Source organism: Scyliorhinus canicula, chromosome 6 (genome assembly GCF_902713615.1).
Source record: "Scyliorhinus canicula chromosome 6, sScyCan1.1, whole genome shotgun sequence".
NCBI classification, from domain to species: Eukaryota; Metazoa; Chordata; class Chondrichthyes; order Carcharhiniformes; family Scyliorhinidae; genus Scyliorhinus; species Scyliorhinus canicula.
Window position 1 is genome coordinate 145,307,023 of NC_052151.1, and position 25,560 is coordinate 145,332,582.

Here is a 25,560-nt window from a genome sequence, read left to right on the forward strand (position 1 = left end):
TTTTACCAGATTGTGTTATGGGGAGCACACAGCCCACTCTACAGGTGTAGTACAGCAAAATCGGAAAAGTATTTTTTAAAGCAAAACAATGTTTATTCTATGAACTCAAGTTAACCTTTTTAAAACATACAGTGAACATCTTGGCAACCATCAATTCAAATACAACCCCCAAAGAATACAACACTAAGTAATCCTTAATAACTTCCCAAACAACATCCAGAAGACAAAAGAAATACCTTTTAATAGAAGTACATTAGGTTTGCATTCACTACTGAGAGCATTTAAATTTCTGAATTCACCAAATGATCAAGAGATAGTCTTTTGATGGCAGAGAGAACAGCAGTACACCTGCTTGGTCTGGCTTCAGCTCCAACACTGAAAATGAAACTAAAACACACCTTGCAGCAAACAGCCTAAAACAAAAGTAAAAAGCTGAGACAGCCCAGCTCCACCCACTCTCTGACATCACTGATAAACACCCATTTCGTAAAGGTACATTTCTTAAACATTCATTTCTTAAAGGCACTCTCAAATGACACTATGTTAAATTGACTTTCAATGGGCCCGAAAACTTGGGAAGCTGGCGTCAAAAACGGGCGCGTTTGACGCCAGCCTCCGCCCCCCCCGACCGGGAACCGATTCAGCTCCCCGGTCGGGGCTAGTATCTCGCGGCCGTGAAGTCCGGCATCGCGGGCTTAACGGATTTCGTTAAGCCCGCTAGCCAGAGTTAGCGACGGCTGACGCATCAGATGACATCAGCCGCGCATGCGCGGATTGGACGACTCCAACCCGCGTATGCGCGGATGACGTCAACGCGCTTGTGCGTGAAACTCGCGCATGCGCGGGCCGTTATGTCCCGCAGAAGCCCCGCGGATGGATCCATCGGGGCGGCGGAGGGAGAAAGAGTGCGCGGGGTAAGTACCCGCTGCCCGCGATCGGTGGGCACCGATCGCGGGCCCATGGCACCCTTGGCACGGCCGTGGTACGGCCGTGCCAATCGGTGCCATGGTTCCCGAGAACGGGACTTTACGGCCGTTTTTACGAACGGTCAGAGCAGGTGTGTTTTACGCTTGTAAAAACGGCCGTAAAGGCCTTGGAAATCGGCCCATCGGCCAGGAGAGAATCGCTGCTCGCCGTAAAAAAACGGCGGGCAGCGATTTGTGTCGGGAGGCGGGCGTGAGGGGGGGAGAATAGCGGGAGGGCATCGGACCAGCGTGTCCGTAAAAATTTACGCCGCCCGCTATTCTCCGAATTTTCGTGAGAGCGGAGAATTGCACCCCATGTGTTTCTTTCTTCTTTGATGATTCAGAGTTGGACATCCATCATGACAATAGACGAGTTTGATTGATGGTGCTGTTCCCTGCTGTTGATGTTGTTGTGGAGAACCACAGGCAACTGGAAAGACAGGCTGTAACAAAAATAGAATGGCAGATTCATTCCCAGATACAGAGGAGGGGGGCAGTCAGCCTATTGTGCCGTCGGACAAAGAAAATTGTTTTAAATGAATTCACGTGGCATGAACCAAATGGGACTCAAAACAGAATCTTTCAGTCTTTCTAAAATAAATCTGCTGAACTTACTGATCTGTGGCACTTCAACAAATGTCGTTAGGACAAAAACAGAGATATTGCAGGCAAGCGAGAGACTTTGATGTTTGAATTAGGGAAGACAGTACAACTCAGGTCAGATAAAGCACAGTTTTCCTCCGAAGTTCTTTCTGGAAGACAACTGTAATGGGCTTCACCTAATGGAAAACTACTGAAGAAAGGTTAAGAGAGATGGAGAACATTCTGGGTGGGTTCAAATAATATAGTTAGAGCATAATTTGGTGTTGTGCTTCTCAAAATAATTTCATACTGGGATAGTATGTTCTGTTCATAGTGCCCAGGTTTCATTCCCGAAATGCAGTATGAAAGGTTAGTCATAGAGTTGTTTCTAGAGTTTTACAGCACAGAAAGAGGCTCTTTGGCTCATTGTGTCTGTGTCGGCCATCAAATACCTATCTATTCTAATCTAATTTTCCAACACTTAGTCCGTAGCCTTGCTATGTCATTTCAATTGCTCATCTAAATGCTTATTAATGTTTTGAGGGTTCCCACCTCGACCACCCTTTCAGGCAGTGAGTTCCAGATTCCCAACATCCTCTCGATGAAAAAGGTTTTTCCTCAGATCCCCTCTAAATCTTCTGCCTATTACCTGAAATTGTTGCTCCCTGTTTATTGACCCCTCTACTGAGGAGAAAGTGTCTTCCTATCTACCCTATCTATGTCCCTCATAACTTTATACACCTTGATCAATCCCCTCACAGCCTCTTTGCTCTAAGGATAACAACCCAAGCCTAATCAACCTCCCTTCATAGCTGGAATGCTCTAGCCCAGGCAACCTCCTGGTGAATATCCTCTGCACCCTTTCAAGTGCAATCACATCCTTTCTATAGTGAGGTGACCAGAACTGCACACAGTGCTTTAACTGCAGCCTAACCAGTTTTTTACCCAGCTGCATCATAACCTCCCTGCTCTTATATTCTATGCCTCAGATAATAAAGGCAATATTCCATATGCCTTCTGAAACACCTTGCCTACCTGTCCTGCGGCATTCAAGGATCTTTTGACATGCACCCCAAGGCCCCTCTGGTCCTCTGTGCTATGTAGCATCCAACCATTCATTGTACATTCCGTTACCTTGTTAGTCCTGCCAAAATGCATCACCTCACATTTTTCAGTGTTAAATTCCATTTGCCACACAATATAGACCAGCCCGTCTACATTGTCCTGTAATCCAAGGCTTTCCTCCTCACTATTTACCAATTTTTGTGTCATCTGCAAATTTACTGATCATAACCCCCACATGTGGATCATAAATGTACACGACAAACAGTAAGGAACTCAGCCCCGATCCTGCTCTACACCACTGTACACAGGCTTCCAACCACCAAAACAACCTTCGACCAACACCTTCTGCCTTCTGCCAAAAAGCCAATTTTGGCCCCAATTTGCCATATTGCCCTTTGTCCCATGGGTTCTTACCTTGCTGATTAGTCTCTCATATGGGACCTTGTCACAAGCCTTAGACCATCTAGACTACATCAACTGCACTGCCCTCATCTACACACCTAGTCACCTCCTCGAAAAATTCAATCAAAATTGTTAGATACGATCTCCACTTGACAAAGCCATGCTGACTATCCTTGATTAATCCTTGCATCTGCAACTGGAGATTAATTCTATCTCTCAGAATTTTCTCCAATATTTTCCTTACCACTGATGTTAGACTTACTGACCTGTAATTACCTGGTTTATCCCTATATCGCTTCTTGAAATATTACTGTTTACCTACCCTGCAGTGCTCTGGTACCTCACCTGTGGCCAGAGAGGATTTCAAAATCGATGTCAGAGCCCCTCCAATCTCTTACCGTGCCTCATCCTTAGCCAAGCATTTATTTCATTTGGGCCCGGGGATTTATCCACTTTCAAGCCCAACAAAAACACAAGCACCTCCTCTCTCTCAATGCGAACCTGTTCAATTATATCACAGTCCTCCTCCTGCGTTCTATACCTACATCATCTTTCTCCACAGTGAACAAAGATGCAAAATACTAATTTAATACCTTACAAACACCTTTCAGCTCCACATGCACATTGCCACTTTGGTCCCAAACGAGTCCTGGTTTGCCTGGTTACTCGCTTGTCCTTAATATACTTATAAAATACCTTGGTGTTTTCTATAATTTTGCACATCAATGGTTGTCCATGCCCCCTCTTGCCTCTCTAATTTCTTTTTTAATTCCCCCTCTGCACTTTTGATACTCCTCGAGGGCATCCACTATCTTCAGCCCCCTTTATCTGCCAGAAGTTTCCTTTTGTTCTTTAACGCTTAACATCTAGTGTTCCCTGGACTTATTTGTCCCACTTATTACCCTTAAGGGAACATGTTAGCTTTCTACTCTCTGTATTTCCTTTTTGAATGACTCCCACTGCTCTGGTGTGCATTTTCCTACAAGTAGTTGCTCCCAGTCTACTTTGGCCAGATCCTATTAAAATTGACATTTCCCAAAACTTTTTTCCGGTCCATCTTTTTCCTTTTCCATTTTAAATCTTGCTGAGTCACCATCACAGAAATGCTCCCCACTGACACTTTAACCACCTACATGGCTTCATTTACTAATATTAGGTGAAGTACCATTGTCTCTCTCGTAGGATTTTGATCTGTTTGAGCTGCATGCAGAAAAATACTTTTCACTGTACCCCAGGACACGTGACAATAAACAAATCCAATCCAATCCAAAGCATTCTCCTGGATGCACTTTAGGAATTCTGCCCTCTTTAAGCCTTTCAGACTTTACCTATCCCAATTAATATTGGGGAAATTGTAAGCCCTACTATTATTAACATACTGTTTTTACACTTCTCTGAGATTTGCCTACAGATCTGCTCTTCAGTCGCTCTCTGGCAGTTTGGGAGCCTAAAGTACACTCCCAGCAATGTGATTGCCCGTTTTTGTTTTTATATTTGACCCACATGGCCTCAATTGAGGATCCTGCTCAGGTATCGGGTGGAAACTTTCCTCAAAATGGCCAAATGTCATGTTCTGACTGAAAACCAACGTGTTTCTCCTAAAAAGGCCATCAAGTCCAGCTCCATAAAGATCTGGGCATGTCGCCGGCAATTGCCCCATCTATCTCACAAGCAAATCCCCCAACCCACATCATCACGCTGGGCTGTCCCATCCCGAAAATAATTTTAACGATTCCAGCATTTCAGGTGAACAAGCTACTATTGTAGAACTCTACTGAAAGAAATGCACAGCCTCACCGTTAATTGCACAATGTTCAGCACCATTCGCAACTCCTCAGACACTGAATCAGTCCACATGAAAATGCAGCAAATGATGTCCAAGTTTCTGCTGCCAATATAATGTAAGTTTATTGGTGCATGCTTTTAATAATGTTCAAATCTTCTAGCAACTTGCAGTGATGATAAAATACTCTGTAAATTACCACAAGTTGCAAAATGATGAATTGTCTGCTCCACCTTAGCCTCATGAGAGCAACTTTCCTCAATCTCCCCATGACTGCTGCATTTGTATATTAATTGAACTCACCACAGAAAGTTAGGACTGCTACGTACAACATTTAAGCACCTATTTTAAGAAGGGAATTTAATATTTTCCCACAGTGGCCCAAAAAGGGAACAATTTAAACTGTGAAGCCTCGTTGCTCAGAGTCCAAAAGGACTGCAGGTTAGGTGGATTGGCCATGCTAAAAAGCCCCCTTGTGTCCAAACATGTGCAGGTTAGGTGTATCGGCCATGCTAAACTTGCCCTTAGTGTCCAAAGATTTGCTGGTAGGTGGAGTTACAGGGATAGGACGGTGGAGTGGGCCTAGGTAGGGTGCTCTTTCAGAGGGCCGGCACAGACTCAGTGGGCCAAATGGTCTCCTTCTGCACTGTAGGAATTCCATGGTTCTATAAGCTCAATATTGGAGATGTTTGCTGATGATTATACAGTGCTCACTCAGTTCCAGTCATAATTCCTCAGATGAAGCAGTCTGTGCCCAGATTCAGGCTTGGACTGATAATGACAAATATCATTCGTGCCACAGAAGTGTCAGGCAATCACCTTCTCCAACAAGAGAGAATCTAATCATCTCCATTTGATATCCAATGGCTTCATCATCACTGAATCCCTGACTATCAACATCCTGGGTATAATCATTTACCAGGAACATAACTCGATGAGCAATATAAAAACAGTGTCTACAGGAGCAGGTAAGAGGCTGGGTATTCTGTAGCAAGTAACTCAGCATCTGACACCTCAAAACCTTTCCACCATCTACAAGGCACAAGTCAGGAGTGTGATAGAATACTCTGTATTTGCCTGGATGAGTGCAGCTCCAATAACACTCCAGCAAGACAACATTTAGCAACAAAGGGTCAAGTTAATTGGCATCCTGTCCGCCACATTAAACATTCACTACTATCACCACGAGTGCAGAGTGGCTGCAGTGTGTACCATCTAGAAGGTGCACTGCAGCCAAGGTTTCTTCAACTCATCAGGTAATGAAGATTTCCAAGTCCATTTTTAGCAAGACTCGGAGAACATTCAGCCTTAGGCTGATAAGTGGATTAGCATTTGCGCCACAGAAGTGCCAGGTAATCACCATCTCCAACAAGAGAGAATCAAAAATCTCCCTTGACATTCAATGGCATTACCATCCCTGCAACCCCCACTATCAACATCCTGGCATTTACCATTGACCAAAAACTGAACTGGACGAGCCATACAAATACCACGGCTGCAAGAACAGGTCAGAGTTTGACCTCCTGACTCCCCAAACCCTGTCTACCACCTACAAAACACAATTCAGGAGGGTGGTGGAATAATCTGCACCTGTTTGGATGAGTGAAACACCAACAACACTCAAGAAGCTCAACACATCGAGGACAAAATCCTGCCTGATTGACAGCCCACTTACAGCCTTCAACATCCACTGCGTCCAGGACCAATGCACAATGATACCAACGTCTACAAGATGCACTGCAGCAACTCACAAGGCTCCTTTGACAGCACCTTCCAAGTCTATGATCTTTACCCCTGGAAGGACAAGGGCATCAGTGGCACCACAACCTTCAAGTTCCCCTCCAAGCCACAAACCATGCTTACTTGGAACTAAATTGCTGCTCCTTCCTTGTCACTGGGTCACAACATTGCAGCTCCCTTCCTAATGGTACTATGGATGTACCTACGCCGCTGGATAGCACTGCCACCTCACAGCACTGGAGACCTGGGTTCAATTGTGACCTTGAGTAACTATCTGTGTGGAGTTTCCACGTTCTCCCCATCTGTGTGCGTTTCCTTGGGGTGCTCCAGTTTCCTTTCACAGTCCAAAGATGTGTGGGTTAGGTGGTTTGGCCGTGTTAAATTGCCGATTAGTGTCCAACGCTGAGGTGAGGTATGGGGATAGGACAGGAGAGTGGGCTGAGGTAGGGTGCACTTTCGGAGGGTCGGTGCGTACTCGAAAGTCCGATTGGCCTCATTCTGCATTGTAGGGATTCCATGAATAATATAAATTATAGATAATGAAGAAACAGAAATTGCAAGGAAGCAGTTTATTTTCTTGCATGGATTTAGGTTGAAAACAAATATCTAAGACTGCCAATTTATCTGTTTGATTTTTGCTTCCTCCGGCAAATTTTGAGTTCAAATGAGTCATCTGGACTTGAAACATTTGCTTCTCTCACCACAGATGCTGCCAGGCCTGTTGAGTTTATCCAGCATTTTCTGTTTTCATTTCAGACCCAAATACATCTGTTTGAGCCGAAGTTTCTAATTTCCCACAACTCTTCATCTGCTCTGTTCCTGGTCCAAGTACCTGAAAACTAAGAACATTAGTTCTGGATTATGATAAGATTTATGGTGGAGGAATTGAACAGGGTTGCATCCATTTCATTTTGGGTAACTTCAAAGTTGGAAGACCAATTTTGAGTTGTGATCTCCCTCACTTTATCTCCTCAGAAGGATGCAACCTGACAAATTGGAAGGGAGCGACTTCTGGTTGTTGGATCTCGAATAAAATTGGTCGTCAAATGCTCAGAACTGGCGATACACACGTTCATCCCGATTTCCTCAGATCTTCAGTTGTCCTTAAAACTGGAGAACAATTCGAAAGGTATATAGCTTTGCTTCTTAATTTTTCCAGAGCATGTAGGAACAGGGGATGCTCCCCTGGTCCCATAAAACAACTGTGGGTCACTGTCGGGCCAGGGTCAATTCCCTTCCCCAGCTTTCCCTCACTTTACCTCACCCCACCTTAGCAACCTTGGCATTGAAAATGTGCAGCAAGCTACATTGTGACACGCAACTGGCATCCAGAACTCGTCACTCAATGCAAATGAAGCCCGGTCTCGAATAAGTCTCAGACATCTTCTGTGTTAGGGCCTCAAAATTCATTTTGAACCAGTTTACAGGCAGGGGTAGAATTTCATCCTGCATGTTTGTTTGATTATTTATTGGGTAATTTTAACCTCACTCACTCATTAGCAATCTGACAGGGTCACTCCAGATCCCACTCCATTTTGCTTTCCACTGAGGTTCACGGAAAATAAACAAGGCCAGGTGAAAAACTGATGGCTGATCGGATCGTGCCAGCTTCCCCAGCTCCAGCTTCCCACACCCAGCCCCCAAAGGGTTCAGTTAAAATGGCTTATTGTCTCGGAATTTATTTTACCCGCAACATGAGATAAATCATGGACCTCATTCCAGAATGTGTTCAACGATCAGCACTCTATGGTATTCTATTAATACTTAATGCATCACATCTACATTGACAGAAGGTGACAGCTACGTCAATCATTTGGGCAGCTTTTGTCATGTTTCCTGTGGCTGGACTGAATGACAAAAACATAAGACCCTGTAGTTATGGGTTGTATTCTGATTTTCAATATTATTTTTCATATCTATATCACTAAATCGGGAAAGGCTGCTGACTGAATTAATCTACAGACAGTGATATTAATTTCTAGCCTATTCTTAACTTGGTTTTGATTTGATAAGGAGGCACCTTTTGCAAAAAAAAAATGAAAAGCAGATTTAGTGTGTCATATTCTAACAAAAAAAAACACCTTTTCAATGTCAGTGATGTCAACTACAATACTTCCAAAGCAATGTTCATTAGGTTCCAGATTTCAATTTATCCTCTTTTACGTATTCGGCATGAACATCATCATTAGTCATTCCCATCAACAATAGCGACAATTAAAGTTGAAGCTTAGCTTATTTCACATGGTTAATTTGCCAATGCCTAGCCACTTGAAGTAGCAATTTGCTCCAGCTATGCACTTAATCTGAATATGAATGCCCTTGGAAACACAATGCAGTGAATGTTCAGATAGGATTTGATAAATGTTGTATCATTACAGAGTATTTGTCAACATTATCAGCTCCAGCCATGATTCTTTTGCTGGTGCATTCACACAGAATGCTTTAGAGATGAGTCTTGCAGGTAGCTAGCTCCTGGAGAAGTAGAAAGCAAGCATTTATCATTCCTTCGAGCTTGCTGCCTGTCTTGTACTGAGCTTTCATTCTCTGCTCCAAGTTGTCTGACGCAATAACTGCTGTCAATAGCCAAGTGAAGAGTCAGCTCATGTTGCTTCCGAAGCTGTCTGTGATGCACATGCGCGCAACTGGAGTTTTAGACTCGATAAAGTTTTGCAAAAAGAAATAAATTGATGTGTTGTAAGGGTGAATGTGGTAACATGCAATTCAAACACGGCTGATCAGTTGTGCATTTTGATTCTGGTATTTTCTTGTCAATAAAGAAAGAAAAGAACAAACTTGCATTTATATCTTGCCTTCCACAATGTCAAGATGCCTCAAAGAACATGGCATTGAGAATTACAGAATCATAAACCAGAAAGATATGGATGATTCATCTAAGGAACTAGGTGCAGAATTCTAAAATGTTTTTAAAAGCTATGCAGACTCAGATAAAATGTAATGTTCAAAAGAGTGTCTACGTATTAAAAAATGTCCATTAAATCTATAGCATGTAAATTATACAATTTACAACATTCACTGTAACGGAAAATTTAAATAATATCTAAATACAGAAGTTTTATGTGATGTACCATAACCAATATTTGGGTGTATATGAGTGTGTGCGTTTGTCTATCTTGTGTAGATGCATATGTGTTTTTTTGAATATCCCAATACGCTGCATGGGGTCCCAAGAGTGCTGCTTTATTGGATCCTGACAACAAGGACCCTTGTTATAACCTGCACGAGACTTGCGGGCCAATTAGCGTCCTCTGAGACTGGTGCAATACGAGCTTCCCCACCAAAGGGCAGGGGCCCATCAGTGGAATAATGAACTTTGGCAATAAAAGCTCTGCCCGAACGGGAGTCAAGCAGAGTAGTTCCAGCTTGGACCTGAAGTATATTGTGTAAGCAGTTGTTTATTATGAGTTTCTTTACTCCTCTCGTTGTGGGCTCCTCCGTGGCCACTAAATTGGCGATGAGGATGGGATCAGTAAACTTCCGCTGTCGACGAGACATTTGACTTCTCCCAGGACCGATGAAGTTGTAGCCATATTGAACTTCATGGATACGTTACCTGTCACGGCGGCCCAAATATGTGAATGGATGCAAACCGATCCTTTATTGTCCAAAGTCCACCATATGGTGCTGTACGGGGGTCAACATTGGAAACTGTCCAATGAGTTAAAAGCCTTTCCCACCAAGATAGCCGAGTTCAGCATCGAAGATGGCATCTTTTTGTGGGGGACTCACGTTGTGGTCCCACACAAGGGTCAGGTCTTCATACTGCGAGATCTGTATAACAGGCACCGAGGGGTATCAAAAATCAAACAGCTTGCCTGCAGTTATATCGTATGGCCAGGACTGGATCTGGAGATAGAGCGACTGGCCCAGCTTTGCAGTGTTTGCCAGGAACTGCAGAAGGTCTCACCCTCTTCACCCATGGGAGTGGCCCGGGCAGCCCTGGGTGCGGCTTCATGCAGATTTTGCCAGTCCGTTTCAGGGCTCCATGTTACTGATTATTATGGATGCTCATTCAGAGTGGTTAGAGGTCGCCAAGCTGTTGCCCACTACCGTGAAGGTGATGATTGAGAAACTACAGCTCTCATTTAGTGCACACTGTATCCAGGAGGTGTTGGTTTCTGACAACGGCATTTCATTTACTAGTGAAGTGTTCGGAGGTTTTGCGAAGGCAAACGGGTGCGACACATCCTCACAGCCTGTACCACATGTCCTCAAAAGGACTGGCCGATAAAAGTGGCTTGAAGAAGCAAACCTTGGGATCCTTCGACACACGCATGGCCAGGTTTTTATTCTGCTCCTGTACCACCCCACATGTCGTGACCGGCATAGCGTTGACAGAACTTTTCATGGGCCGGAGACTTTGGCCTCAGCTTTGTGTTTCCAAATATTGGCGAGAAAATATACCATGTTTAAAAGCAGCAAAGGCATTGCCCAGCCAGACGTACTTGGACCACCGACCAGTTTGTACTAGGTGACGCAGTTTACATGAGGAGCTTGGGTGAAGGCAGCAGGTGGGTTCCAGAAACGATCATTTAGCAGACAGGTTCAGGCACAGAACTGAGTAATGAAGAAGCATTTAGACCACCTCAGAAGCAGGAGGCCAGCTTTTGCCACAACTCCTCTGGAGGAACCTACTCCTTCTCAGGCAGCCTTGGACCAGCAACATCGAGGGCGTTGCCACCTGGGGACCCGACATGGAGACCAGGGAGTTCGAGGACTGCAATATGGAGATCCAGGTATCAGACGTTTCTGACGGTGAACAGGCCAAAGAGCAGTGGTGATTCCACCATGATGATCAGCAAGAAAGTGGCGCTCACCATTGAGATATACGCCTCTTAATCCAGCTGCACAGGAGCAAGAAGCACAGCCATTGGATTTCAGAACACGCATGAGATCTACGGGGACGGACCAATTATCCTCCCAGTAAGCCTCATGGAATATGAGCTTCCCTGCTGAGGGGCTGCAGAGTAAACCTTGAGAGCGGACAAGAAAGCTATTGCGCCATCAAGATATCAGTTTGAGATCTTCTCCTCCCCATGGGTGTGATAGAACATAGAACATAGAACGATACAGCGCAGTACAGGCCCTTCGGCCCTCGATGTTGCACCGACATGGAAAAAAAACTAAAGGCCATCTAACCTACACTATGCCCTTATCATCCATATGCTTATCCAATAAACTTTTAAATGCCCTCAATGTTGGCGAGTTCACTACTGTTGCAGGTAGGGCATTCCACGGCCTCACCACTCTTTGCGTAAAAAACCCACCTCTGACCTCTGTCCTATATCTATTACCCCTCAATTTAAGGCTATGTCCCCTCGTGCTAGCCACCTCCATCCGCGGGAGAAGGCTCTCGCTGTCCACCCTATCTAACCCTCTGATCATTTTGTATGCCTCTATTAAGTCACCTCTTAACCTTCTTCTCTCTAACGAAAACAACCTCAAGTCCATCAGCCTTTCCTCATAAGATTTTCCCTCCATACCAGGCAACATCCTGGTAAATCTCCTCTGCACCCGTTCCAAAGCTTCCACGTCCTTCCTATAATGAGGTGACCAGAACTGTACGCAATACTCCAAATGCGGCCGTACTAGAGTTTTGTACAACTGCAACATCACCTCATGGCTCCAGAACTCAATCCCTCTACCAATAAAGGCCAACACACCATAGGCCTTCTTCACAACCCTATCAACCTGGGTGGCAACTTTCAGGGATCTATGTACATGGACACCGAGATCCCTCTGCTCATCCACACTACCAAGAATTTTACCATTAGCCAAATATTCCGCATTCCTGTTATTCTTTCCAAAGTGAATCGCCTCACACTTCTCCACATTAAACTCCATTTGCCACCTCTCAGCCCAGCTCTGCAGCTTATCTATGTCCCTCTGTAACCTGCAACATCCTTCCGCACTGTCTACAACTCCACCGACTTTAGTGTCGTCTGCAAATTTACTCACCCATCCTTCTGCGCCCTCCTCTAGGTCATTTATAAAAATGACAAACAGCAACGGCCCCAGAACAGATCCTTGTGTACGCCACTCGTAACTGAACTCCATTCTGAACATTTCCCATCAACTACCACTCTCTGTCTTCTTTCAACTAGCCAATTTCTGATCCACACCTCTAAATCACCCTCAATCCCCAGCCTCCGTATTTTCTGCATTAGCTGACCGTGGGGAACCTTATCAAACGCTTTACTGAAATCCATATACACCACATCAACTGCTCTACCCTCGTCTACCTGTTCAGTCACCTTCTCAAAGAACTCAATAAGGTTTGTGAGGCATGACCTACCCTTCACAAAACCATGCTGACTATCCCTAATCATATTATTCCTATCTAGATGATTATAAATCGTATCTTTTATAATCCTCTCCAAGACTTTACCCACCACAGACGTTAGGCTCACCGGCCTATGGTTACCGGGGTTATCTCTACTCCCCTTCTTAAACAAAGGGACCACATTTGCTATCCTCCAGTCCTCTGGCACTATTCCTGTAGCCAATGATGACCTAAAAATCAAAGCCAAAGGCTCAGCAATCTCTTCCCTGGCTTCCCAGAGAATCCTAGGATAAATCCCATCAGGCCCCGGGGACTTATCTATTTTCACCTTGTCCAGAATTGCCAACACTTCTTCCCTACGCACCTCACTGCCATCTATTCTAATAGCCTGGGTCTCAGCATTCTCCTCCACAATATTATCTTTATCTTGAGTGAATACTGACGAAAAGTATTCATTTAGTATCTCGCTTATCTCCTCAGCCTCCACACACAACTTCCCACCACTGTCCTTGACTGGCCCTACTCTTACCCTAGTCATTCTTTTATTCCTGACATACTTATAGAAAGCTTTTGGGTTTTCCTTGATCCTACCAGCCAAAGACTTCTCATGTCCCCTCCTTGCTCGTCTCAGCTCTCTCTTTAGATCCTTCCTCGCTTCCTTGTAACTAACATGCGCCCCAACTGAAACTTCACGCCTCATCTTCACATAGGCCTCCTTTTTCCTCTTAACAAGAGATTCCACTTCTTTGGTAAACCACGGTTCCCTCGCTCGACCCCTTCCTCCCTGCCTGACTGGTACGTACTTATCAAGAACATGCAATAGCTGTTCCTTGAACAAGCTCCACATATCCAGTGTGCCCAACCCTTGCAGCCTACTTCTCCAACCTACACATCCTAAGTCATGTCTAATGGCATCATAATTGCCCTTCCCCCAGCTATAACTCTGCGGGGTATACTTATCCCTTTCCATCACTAACGTAAAGGTCACCGAAATGCCACAACGTTCCTTCCCTCCCCTGGCAGCATTACATCATGTCAGCACAAATCACTACTGATATATTTTTAATAAGGACACAGGAGTCCACACTGAGTAAAATAAGAATAAAGTTTATTTACACAAACGATATGTACACTACCCAGTAAATCCCTACTGGGTTCCTATTCTGGTCAGTGCCTTACTTGCCAATCTTTTACACATGGGTTAATGGAGATACTCTGCCCCTAGCGGGGGAGATTGCACTCCTCAAGGAGCACGGGGAAGGCAAGCATTCCCATCATGTAGGTTCTGTGTGGGATGTTACAGTTTTCAAAAACAAAACCAGCCATGATGAACATACCAAGGGTGTAAACGTGCCTGGAGCCCCCAGGAGGTTGGGAGCATGTCATGGGGCAATGACAGGGGCAATGCCTGGGGGCAATGACAAGGGCAATGCCTGGAGGCACTGGAGAAATGTTACCCTCCTCCAACAGGGGGGTTCCCCCTTCTGCGTGTCGAGTAGGTGTTCCCCTTATCCATGGGCAGGGGTGGGGTGTGGGTGAGTTGAGTCCCCTTCTGCGGGTGGGAGTTGAAGGGTTTTTCTGATGTCCGTAGGAGAGGAGGGGTCTTGAATTTAACTTTGAGATCCGGGTGCGCTTTAAAATAATGCCAGATTCAGAATCATGGTGTTGCCAGAATGTTTCCCACTGCAGAGGCCTGCAGGAAACCATGCCATATCATCCGGGCCTGACCTCATTAATTACTCCAGCTGTTCCAGATGTGTTTTGCATCGATGTTTTTTCCCATTGGCATCACAGATAGCTGGGCATGGGTGGAGGATTCTGGTCGGCCCTTCATCTGCATCCCATTAGCAGGAGGCAGGAGGTGTTTCGCTGTGTATTCCATAGCGGGGAAGGCCTGATGACACATAGTCTGCTGTCGTATCTGGGTGCCATATTGAAAAGGTGCCCAACATCACTGACCCACAGTTGAAGAAAGAAAATGGACATCCTTAAAATGAAAATGGATCTCAAGGAACACTCTGAGGCGGGAACACGGACGTCTTTGATGACGCGGAAACTAAAAGAACCATCTGTAGATGCTTTGACAAAGCATCTACATCTCCCTCCTTGCTTTGACAAAGAGTCATCGGACTCGAAACGTTCGCTCTTTTCTCTCCCTACAGATGCTGCCAGACTTGCTGAAATTTTCCAGCATTTTCTCTTTCGTTTAAGATTCCAGCGTCTGCAGTAATTTTCTTTTAACTGTAGATGCTTCCCCACCAACTGCTGTTGTGTACTGGGTGGGTCCAGGATTGTTGGCGGCCTCTACTGTGAAACCTGGAGGTAACCCCAGGCATTGTTCAGGTGTGCCCCCGCATTTGCACACCGCGTTGTTCCAGATGTGTTTTGCATCGATGTTTTTTCCCATTGGCATCACAGATAGCTGGGCATGGGTGGAGGATTCTGGTCGGCCCTTCATCTGCATCCCATTAGCAGGAGGCAAATCAGTTTCACGCTGGCTTCCAGTGGGTTTACACACCCGCCATGGCGGGCACCAGCAGATGATGCTCCAGGAAATTTACGTCAGTGCAAAACTGATTGTTACACTCCTGCCAAATTCTCCCCCATGTGCCCACCATGGAACTCATTGGTGGGGTCATTGGAGAATTTTGTGTGACAGCATAAATCAGGTGACAACACGACAGCCGGTTTTACATCCTTCCCGTTTTTATTAATTGAGTCAATGGAAGTAAAAATTAGAAGGTAAAATAGGCTGTTGACTCGTTATTACTCATTTTACACTTTTGCACAAAATCGAGGGGCTGGGTTCTCCGATATTGAGATTAACGCCAGTGTGGACACTGTGGTGTTTTACGATAGGAAAAATGGCACAACAGCGGCACTGATTCAGCAACTCTAAATGGGCTGGCACCATCGCCACATGGATCGCAACCAGTTCCAAGGGAAACGGCGCCGAATTCGCCGGGTCTGTGATTGCCACACATGAGACTCACGCGCCGCAAACGCACTTAAACGATCCTTCCCCCCACACACATATCGTCCCAGTCAACAAGATGGCTGGGAGGAGAGCAGCGCCAGGGACACTGAGCTGGACACCCTCCTGGGCGCTGTGGAGGAGAGAAGGATGACCTTGTACCTTGGCTCGGGAGGAAGGACACCACGGGCCGCTGTTCGGCATCCGTCGTGCCTGGGCGCAGGTGGCAGACGCGGTCAGCGGCGTGGGCAATGTCGTCTGAAGTGGCATCCAGTGCAGGAAGAAACTGCACAAACTCCTCAGGGTGGTCAGAGTGAGCAGACAGCGCTGTGCCCCTGGCACCAACCCCCGTTCCCCCCCCCCCCACACACATGTAACCCGGACCTTTTCCCCGGGGGACGGCCGCACCCCCACCCTGCCCCCACATGCCAGCACCCATGCCAGCCGCAATGGCCGGGTATCTACCCAACCCCTGGGCTGCATGCGTCGGAACATCTATTACTGTTAGTGTTTGTGTTTCCCCCCTCCCCCCACATACCCATAGGCCGCCCCATGCACCCCCCCCCCCCCCCCCCCCCCGGGCAATGGCCAAACCTCCACCTGGCCCCACATGCCAGCACCCATGCCATCTGCCATAGTCTGGTGCCCTGGCCTCTGAGGCCACTATGTACCCAATCCCAGGGGTGCATGCGCCGGACCGTCTAATGGTGTCGTTGTTTGTGTTTGCACCCCTCCCCCCACCAGGAGAAGGCCGTGTACAAAAATCGGGAGAAGACCGCAAGGGGACCACCAGACCTGCGGCCCCTCACCATGCCCGAACAGAGGGCACCGGATGTGGTTGGTGGCCCAGGAAAAAGGTTTGCTAACGCTGCGGTCAGCGGTGGGCAAGCAAGTGAGACTCTGCTTAGTTGCGGATCTCCATGGTACAGTTGTGGACATCTACCCCCACAAACCCCCCTCACACTCTGCAACCCACAACCCCCTCGCCCTCTCCACAACCCACACCCCACACTTCCCTCACCTCCCCAACCCCTCCCCCATGTCCCCCCCTCCCCCCCCGTCCTGCTCTCTAACCATACATGCCGTCTTATGTCTTATAGGACCTGCCGGAGATGGGGATGGTCCATCCGGAGACTCCGCCCCCAGCAAGTTCCAGAGCCGGTGCCCCCCAGATGGCAGAGCACTGACAGGGAAAGCAGCCTGAACACCAGCCCTCTGCCCGAGACTCGGAAGACCCCAGAGTTCGGGTCGGATGAGGACACAGACTTTCCATCTCAGCTGTCTCCTACACCCTCCACCATCCCAGAGACTATCACCTCGGTTGGGCACATTAGTGAAGAGGCTCCTGGGACACTATCTGCTGTGCACCATACATCGCATCTGGTATAGGAGGTGGAAGTAGGAGCAGCCGAGGGGCTGGATGGTCGGAGGGCAGGCCGGCCCCAAGAACCTGCTGCGGCCCACATGTGTCTCGGGCTGCTGGAACATCCAGTCCCATCCACAATGGAGATGCAGTCAGAGACCCAGTGACTATAGGAGGGGATGACGGTTGGCGTCCAGCTCCTGCAGGTGCGGTCATGCGCGCCACCCGGGCCGACACCGCACAGGTGGCGTCCGCGTTGAAGGTAATGGGGCCGACGGTGTCGGATATGCGTCAGAGTGTGCAAGGCCTGGGGTATTCTGTGCAGGCGGTGGCCGAGGCCCAGGTCAGGGCTGCCCTCTCACAGGGACATCGCAATGGCGCTCCTCAGCATGACCCAGTCACAGCAGGCCATGGCTGGGAATGCCAGCGGCATTGGCCAGGCACTGGCTGGCGTGGCATAAACACTGGGTGGGGTGGCCAAGTCCCAGAGGGACATGGCCCACTCACTAGCTGCTGTGGCCCAGACCCAAAGGAACGTGGCCCACTCACTAACTGCCGTGGCCCAGACCCAAAGGGACGTGGCCTAGTCACTGGCTGACATGGCAGGGTGGTGGCACAGTCCCAGACGGAGATGGTCCACTCCCTGTGCTCCATGGCCGTGAACATGCAGACCCTGGATGAGACCAGAGAGGGCCTCCAGGACTGACAGCAGCAGGTGGCAAGGGAGCCTCAGGGGTGGCTCCGCTCACACCCGCATCTCCTGGAGTAGCCCGAGGGCCATCGGGTACCGCGAGGGAGGAGAAGGTGCTGGGGTCCGTGTCGGTGAACCCCACAGGGGAGGTGCCGGAACACCGCAGCACCTCGGGCTCCCTCCCTCCTGTCCCTGATACATCTGGTGGGCAGCGGACAGAGCTTGGCAGCACCATGCCACGCGGGATGCCCGAGCAGCAGCTGGGCCCATCCACGCCGGGTTGACCCAGGAGACGTCCGCCAATGGGGACCCTTGTCGCAGGACGGGAATCACAGCAGGCTGTCTCCACTCCGGCTGTCCCATCTGGGGTTTCACCGAGGCTCAGCGATAGGACCCCGTGAGGCCAGAAAATTGGACACCGGTTATGTTGGTCCGGGTGCAGGGCACAGTTTAGTTATAGGGGCTGGGGCACAGACTTTGTATAATACTGTTAACAATAAACACCTGTTTTACACCGTTGAAACCTGCCTCGGTGTGCAGTCTGATGGGTGTGGGACTTGGCCAGTCAGTGCTGGCCAGTGGAAGTGGGGGGTGGTGGACGAGTGATGCCCAGTGGGTGGACCGTGTAGCCCCCCCCCCCCCCCCACCTGACAATCCCTCGCACCTCCTCCCAGCGATTCGACAGGGCCATGTGATGGACTGGCTAGCTCACATGCAGGGATCACCCAGGTGGAATGTGCTACTATGGCATGAGTCAGACATTGTCAAATGATGTGGAGCATTGAGGTCATCGCAGAGCAGGCTGTCATCATCCTCCATCCCATGGACCAGACCCACTGTCACTGCCAACTCAGTGCCCCCAGCTCATCGCGCCGGAAGTATGTGTCGTGGAGGGGGTTGGTTTCGTGGCGTGGGAGGTGAGGGGTGTGGATCTGGGATGGTGGTGTCATTGCCACTGGCCAGCAACCCTCCTCCCCCCTAGTCTGCACCCACACGGCCAGTGACACTGTGTAGAACCAGGGGCCGAGGTAGGTGGCCAGCAAGATGGCCGCCATAATGGTGGTTCATGCCTGGGCGCTGTGGGGCGGTGCTCCGGCTGCTCAGCCTGTCTACCCCCACCCTCCCCTCCCCCGGCCCTGGCAGGCCTCCCCCACCACAGCCAGCACAGCCGGTGTCAAGGCCAGCAGCTCTCAGTCACTCCACGGCATTTCCTACCTCCCCTCTCTCTCGCTCAGCAGCCACGATGCCAGGTTCACAATTTTTATAACCACAAGTGAACCACGCCGTCAGGAAATCGCCCCATCGGAGTCGGTGAATCACGGAGGCTCCACAGCATCGGGCGTCATGCCCACTAATGAAATGCCTACAGAACATTCAGCCCATGTGGCGAGCGACACATTTCCACCTTTTTGGGGGGTGCTTGAGCATTTGGCATCAAACTGGCGTCTACCGCGATTTTGGCGTCGGCAAACGGATAATCCAGCCCAAGATCGACCTTGATGTCTGACAGATTGTTTTGCTGCAGCAGACTGTTTTGCTTGATTGTTTATTAGTATGCAATACACCAACCTCCAGGTGAGAAATGATAATCCGGTGTAAATTTACAAGCTGCATATTTTATGAAAAAAATACAGTTTTTTAATTTACAACATTCCATTGTGCATCATCTCAGACGTTACTGTGAATCGTTCTCAGCAGGGTGAGAGGAGGTGAGGAGACTCGGAGATCTGCAAACTTAAAGAAATTGATTGAATTGGAATCGGAGTCTGGTTATTTCTTATTTAATATTAACGCTTTACAAAATTAGGATGCCACTTAAATACAGAAAATAATATAATATTGATGTAAGCATATTAGTAATGTTAATTATCTTGCAATTCATTTTGCTTCCCTGAAATTGTTCTGCTGTCAGATATTCATCAATGACTCAAAGCCAAACTGCTGAGAATGATTCATTCCGAATGCTATCACAAGCCTCTCAGAAATAATGCAAGGTTAAGTTTGACACACATATAAATTCATCAATTTCATCAAATACAAGCCTGCACCGGGGAATCTGAACACCTTACATTTACACTCTTTGAGGTGGAAACAGTACATGTTTATGAACTTCATGGCAAGACTGTGGGATTCAAGGGAAATGGGGTTAGGCCAGGTAAATGGAATTGAGTGGGAGATGAGTAATGATCTCAGTAAATGGTGGAGCAGTCTCAAGGGGCCATATGACCTTTTCTGCTCCTGTTTATTATGTTCAACAATCTTATGCACAGCTATTGGGGGAAATTTTAACCCTGCAAAACATATGGGGCGCGGTTTTCCGCACTCACGCCGGTTCAGAGAATAGCGGGCCGCGCATATTTTCATGGCGACGCCGGTCCGACGCCCTCCCGCTATACTCCGAACCCCGCACAAACTACACGTCAGCATTCCCGGCAAAGGCCTCGAAAGATCCCCCCGACACGACCAGAAGCCCGACTTATTGGTCCCCCGCTATTCTTCGGCCCATCCCGACGTCATGACGCAATGTTTTCACGCCGGCCAACACACCTGCTTTTCAAGTTCGTCAACCAGTCGTGCTGGCTGACAAGAGCTTCGAGTAGGTGAGCGCACCGCTCAGCGCACCGCTCAGCGCACTGCTGGAGTCTGGCCACAACGGGGAAGGCATCCCCGAGAACGGGAGGGGGGTCCAGAGCGGGAGGGAGTGTAGGAGACGGAGGGGGGAGTGGGGGAGACTGAGGGGAGGAGTGCGGGAGACGGAGGGGGGAAGTGTGGGAGACGGAGTGGGGAGTGTGGGAGACGGAGGGGGGAGTGGGGGAGACTGAGGGGGGGGAGTGTGGGAGACGGAGAGGGGGAGTGGGGGAGACGGAGGGGGGGGAGTGGGGGAGACGGAGGGGGGAGTGGGGGAGACGGAGGGGGGGGGAGTGGGGGGGGGGTAGGAGAGAGTGAGCAAGTGACCCGTCCAACCCCGGTTACAAAATGTCTGCCACCATGCCATGGCGTGCCGGTCACGAGGACACAGCCGCTGGTTCCCCTGTGGCTTACGGGCACAGGCCACTGACGCACCGGTGAAGAGGACGTAGTTAACTGCCCGTTGGATGCAGAAAGTGACCAGGAGTTAGGCTGCCCGCGTGTCAGCAGCGCGACCAGGCCACCGGGACACACAGGTATCCCATGGCAGGCGGCTGCCGAGGTGTCGACTAACGTCCGTCTAACATGTCCCGTTTCTCTGCCCCCACCACCCTTCTGTAGGTTAGCACAATGTCTGCGAACAGAACGGCTATGTTCTGCGCAGTGGTTGGGGCCGCTCTACTGCATTTGGAGATGCAGCAGCATCCACACCCACAACCCGCAGTGGATGCAGGGCCAGCTGCAGCAGCAGAGGGAAGGGCTGAGGAGTTGCCAGTCGCCGAGCAGCATGGGGGGGAGGAGGAGGAGGAGGGGGAGGAGGAGAGAGTGAGGGTGCAGCCACGGCACCAGAGGCGATGACCAAGGCCGAGGGTGTACCGTGTCCGGATCTCTTTCCTAACAATGACGGACATCACCTGCAGGAGGAGACTCCGGCTGAGTAGGCGGACGGTGATACATATCTGTCACCTCGTGGCGCACCTTGCCCCACGTGGAACGGGGGGAGGAAACGCGATCCCGGTTGCCATCAAGGTGACGGTCGCTCTTAACTTCTATGCTACCGGCTCCTTCCAGTCTCCGAGCGGGGACCTCTCCGGGATCTCCCAGTCTCAGTCCACAGGTGCATCCGGGATGTGACTGACGCCCTCTATGCCATCGCGGACCGCTACATCACCTTTCCCGAGGACCGAGCAACTCAAGACTCACGAGCTCGTGAATTTGCCAGCATGGCCGGGATACCGATGGTGCAGGGGGCAATCGATTGTGTTCACGTCCCCATGCGCCCGCCTGCAAGGGACAGGGAGGTGTTCACAAACAGGAGGGGGACATACTCCATGAATATCCAGGTGGTATGCGACCCCCACATGACGTTCATGAACGTCTGTGCAAGGTTCCCAGGGAGTGTGCATGACTCCGACATACTGGCACAGTCGTACATCCCTGCGATGTTTGAGGGACGGGCCCCCCGGCTGAGGGGCTGGTTGCTAGGCGACAGGGGTTATCCGCTGAGGTCTTGGCTGATGACGCCTATACGGAGGCCTCAGACCAATGCGGAAACCCAATACAACGAGGCCCATGCAGCAACCAGGGGTGTGGTGGAGCGCTGCCTTGGTCTCCTGAAGATGAGATTCAGGTGCCTGGACCGCTCCGGAGGGGCCCTGCAGTACCAGCCCGACAGGGTCGCTCGCATTGTTGTGGTCTGCTGTGCGCTGCACAACATCGCGATGCAGAGGGGAGATGACCTGCTGCAGGAGGCGGAGGGAGAAGCCAGTGGCAGTGGTGCCAGCACAGAGGAGGAGGAAGAGGAGGAGGAGGAGAGGGAGGAGGAGGAGGAGGAGGAGAAGGAGAGGGAGGAGGAGGAGAGGGAGGAGGAGCAGGAGGAGGAGGAGGAGGAGGAGGAGGCTGGCGGAGTGGCGGGTGCAGCATGCAGACACGACCCAGGTGCTGGTGATGCCCAGGAGGCGGCACGACGGACCCGGCGAGGACGGCGGGCATGCGACGCCTTGGTGGCAGCACGGTTCACGCGTCGCATGTGACATCCCCGCTGAACACCAAACCACCACCTGCATCGCTAGTCGTGCAGAGGGTTAACACACGACTGCCACCACCACAGCCGCCCCCCCCCCCCCCCCTCAGTGTACACTGCTCCACTTCGACATCAACCTTACCACTGGTTCCAGACGGTATGGCACAACATTGATGGCTGTGTCAGCGGGTGTGATCAATGCCATGTGGAATAATGACAGCCTGTTCTGCGATGAGCTGTGAGCTCAGAATCGTTAGAGAGAGTCTGACCCATGGCAATAGCTGAACCATCCACCTTGGTGACCGCTGAGTTCGTCACCGACACTCCATCACGTGCTCGCGTGGGCTAGCTGTGGAGGGGGTGGGGGGGAAGGAACTGCACACCCGGCACCGAAGTTTCACCGCTCATCAACCCCAGCGACACTCGGTCACCATCACGATTCCTGTGGCTGTGGAACAATCACACGGTATTACAAGTAAGGTGGAACAGTGCGTTTAATGTGAACAATAATTTACAGGTGCCCTAGCCCCTACAACTAAACTGTCCCCTTCACCCGTGCCAACTTACTCAGTGTCTCTCTTTGTTGCCTTACGGGCCCTACCACTACGTCTAAGTGATTCCCCAGATGATACAGCAGGAGTGGAGGAGGACTGCTGCGAATCGCCCCCTTCGACTTGTTTCTCCTTCGGCAAGCGTTTCCTGGGGCGACCCGGCCTTGATGGGCCAGGCTGCTCTGCGGGCATCTCGGGTGACGTTGTGCCACCCTGCTCTGCCTGCTGCCCACCCGATGCACCAGGGATGGGACGGGGGGAGGCCAAGAATTCCGGAACGTCCCGTGATGGAGTTAATGGGACGGGCCCCGAAACCTCCTCCTCCTTCGGGGAGCCCGGTGGCCCCCGGGCCTCACTTTGGGACAGAGGTGCGAGCGGGGAGGTGCCCCGTCGCGCCACCGACACCTGGCGCTGCCAGTCCTGGAGGCCTGCAACGGTATCCACCAGGATCCGAAGGTTTGCAGTGACGGAGTCCAGGGAGTTAGACCTTCCCACCAGGGACTGTGCGATCTCAACCTGTGAGTGCACGACGCCATCCAGCACATGTGTCAGGCGTTTGATGCTCTCCGCGACTGACTGCTGGGACTGTGCCATCGACTTCTGGGACTGTGCCATCGACTGCTGTGACTGTGCCATGGCGTGCTGCGACTGGGCCATGACCTGCTGAGACTCGGCCAAGGCCCGCAGCGCGCCGGCAATGTTGTGTTGGCTCTGGCACATTGCTGCCTGTGAGAGGGCAACCCTGTCCAGGGCCGAGGATGACGCGTGCACATTAAGCCTAACGCCTTGCATAACCTGACCCATTGCCTCCACCGCAGATGCCACCCGTGCGGTGTCGGCCTGGGTTGCTGCCATGAGCGGCACCACTCCCTGCTCGTGGACGCGGTTCGACTCCTCTAACAGCGTCTGCAGAGTCTGGAAGACAGCCCTCATCCCGTCATTGTGTCCCTGGGTTTTTTGATGCATCGGCTGTGCGGGTTGGTTGATAAAGTCCAGGAACTTGGAAAACGTCTGGGAGCCAGCTGCATGCTGGGCCTGGCCTGCCCTCCGCCAGTCTGGGCCCTCGGCTGCTCCGACCTCCACCTGCTGTACCTGCTCAGCTGTGATGTGCGACCCAGACTGTGACCCAGGAGCCTCATCACTAAATAGGCCAGCCGGGGTGAGTGTCTCTGGGATGGTGGATGGTGTGGGAGATAGCTGTGCCGCAAGCTCGAGGTCATCTTGGGTGGACGCCTCCTCTATGTCATCAGCCCGCTGAGAGGCCGCAGGGCGTTCGCGGGCCATTTCTCTCTCTTGCTCTGTCGCCACCCTCTGGGCGTCCTGCTCCACAGATTTAGTTGGGGAAGATGGGACTCTCCACTGATCGGGCACCCTCTGTCGTGCGGCCCCGGGTGAGGTGGGGGCAGATGCCTGTGTCCGCCTGGAGGCAGGCGGCCCTGGTCGTTCGGCATCACGTCCTAGGGAAGAGAATGAAATGGGTTATTTAGATACGCTCGGCCGGGCGCTGGACGGTCCCAGTGAGCAGAGTGTGAAGGTACAGAGGATGGGGGAGGTATCCCAGTGGGCAGGGTGTGAAGGGACAGAGGATGGGGGAAGGGGGGTGTTTGTCATGCAGGGTTGTCTCACTTGTTGCAGCTCCGCCAACCTCGCATTGCGCGATCTCCCATGTGGAAGATCCCCCAACAAGGTCCAGTGCCCTCTGCCCAAACGTGGTGAGGGGGTGCAGGATGGGCGAACCCCCTCCAGTCTTGTTCCGCTCACAGTCTTGTCCTGTTGGGAGAGGGGGCATAGGTAGATCATTACAATACGGCAGGTATCAGCAGTCCGTTCAGATACTGGCACGGTTTGGGGGTCAAGTTGTAATAAGACCATTGCATCTCTCCACGGGGGCCAGAGCGCTGGGTCTGTGACAACTTTGTGACCCATCCTCAACTCACTCTGCCCCAATCCCCCTCCACTCCACGTGCCAGGGGGGGAGGGGGGGGGAGATGGGTGATGAAGTAAAGGGGGGAGGGATGGTTGTGACCCGGGGGAACCCTCTTGGCACTTACCCTGGCAGCCCTGGTGAGGTCATGCATCTTGGGCGGAGTTCTCCCCTACCCGGCGTGACGGAGGGTCCCGGAGTAGGGGAGTGGCGCCAACCACTCAGGGGTCGCGCCTCCCTAAAGGTGGGGAATTCTCCCCACCTTTGGGGGCCAGCCCCGCGCCGGAGCGGTTGCCACCAGAAGACCAGCGCAAAAAACCAGCGCCCCCGGAAGCGGGGCTGGCCGAAAGGCTTTCGTCGGTCCGCGCATGGATCATAGGGAGTGGACCATCTCCGTCTGGGGCTGTGCCACATCACCCATTGATTGTGCCACCACCTTCTGGGATTGGGCTACCTCCATCTGTGTCTGCACAATGTTGGTCAGCGCCTGGTCAATGCCTGCTGTGGCTGGGCCACACTCAGTAGCGCCACTGCAATTTCCAAGGGCTCTTGCACATGGCTGCCTGTG

General features: G+C 50.6%; 1 long non-coding RNA gene across 1 annotated transcript in view; it reads left to right on the forward strand.

Moving 5' to 3' along the window:
• The first annotated feature begins 7,523 nt into the window (after window positions 1–7,523).
• Window positions 7,524–25,560, forward strand: part of LOC119966837 — a 28,768-nt gene continuing 10,731 nt past the window's right edge. Inside the window, exon 1 of the long non-coding RNA XR_005460851.1 lies at window positions 7,524–7,666. This is a non-coding gene — a long non-coding RNA (uncharacterized LOC119966837). The remainder of the gene's footprint in view (window positions 7,667–25,560) is intronic.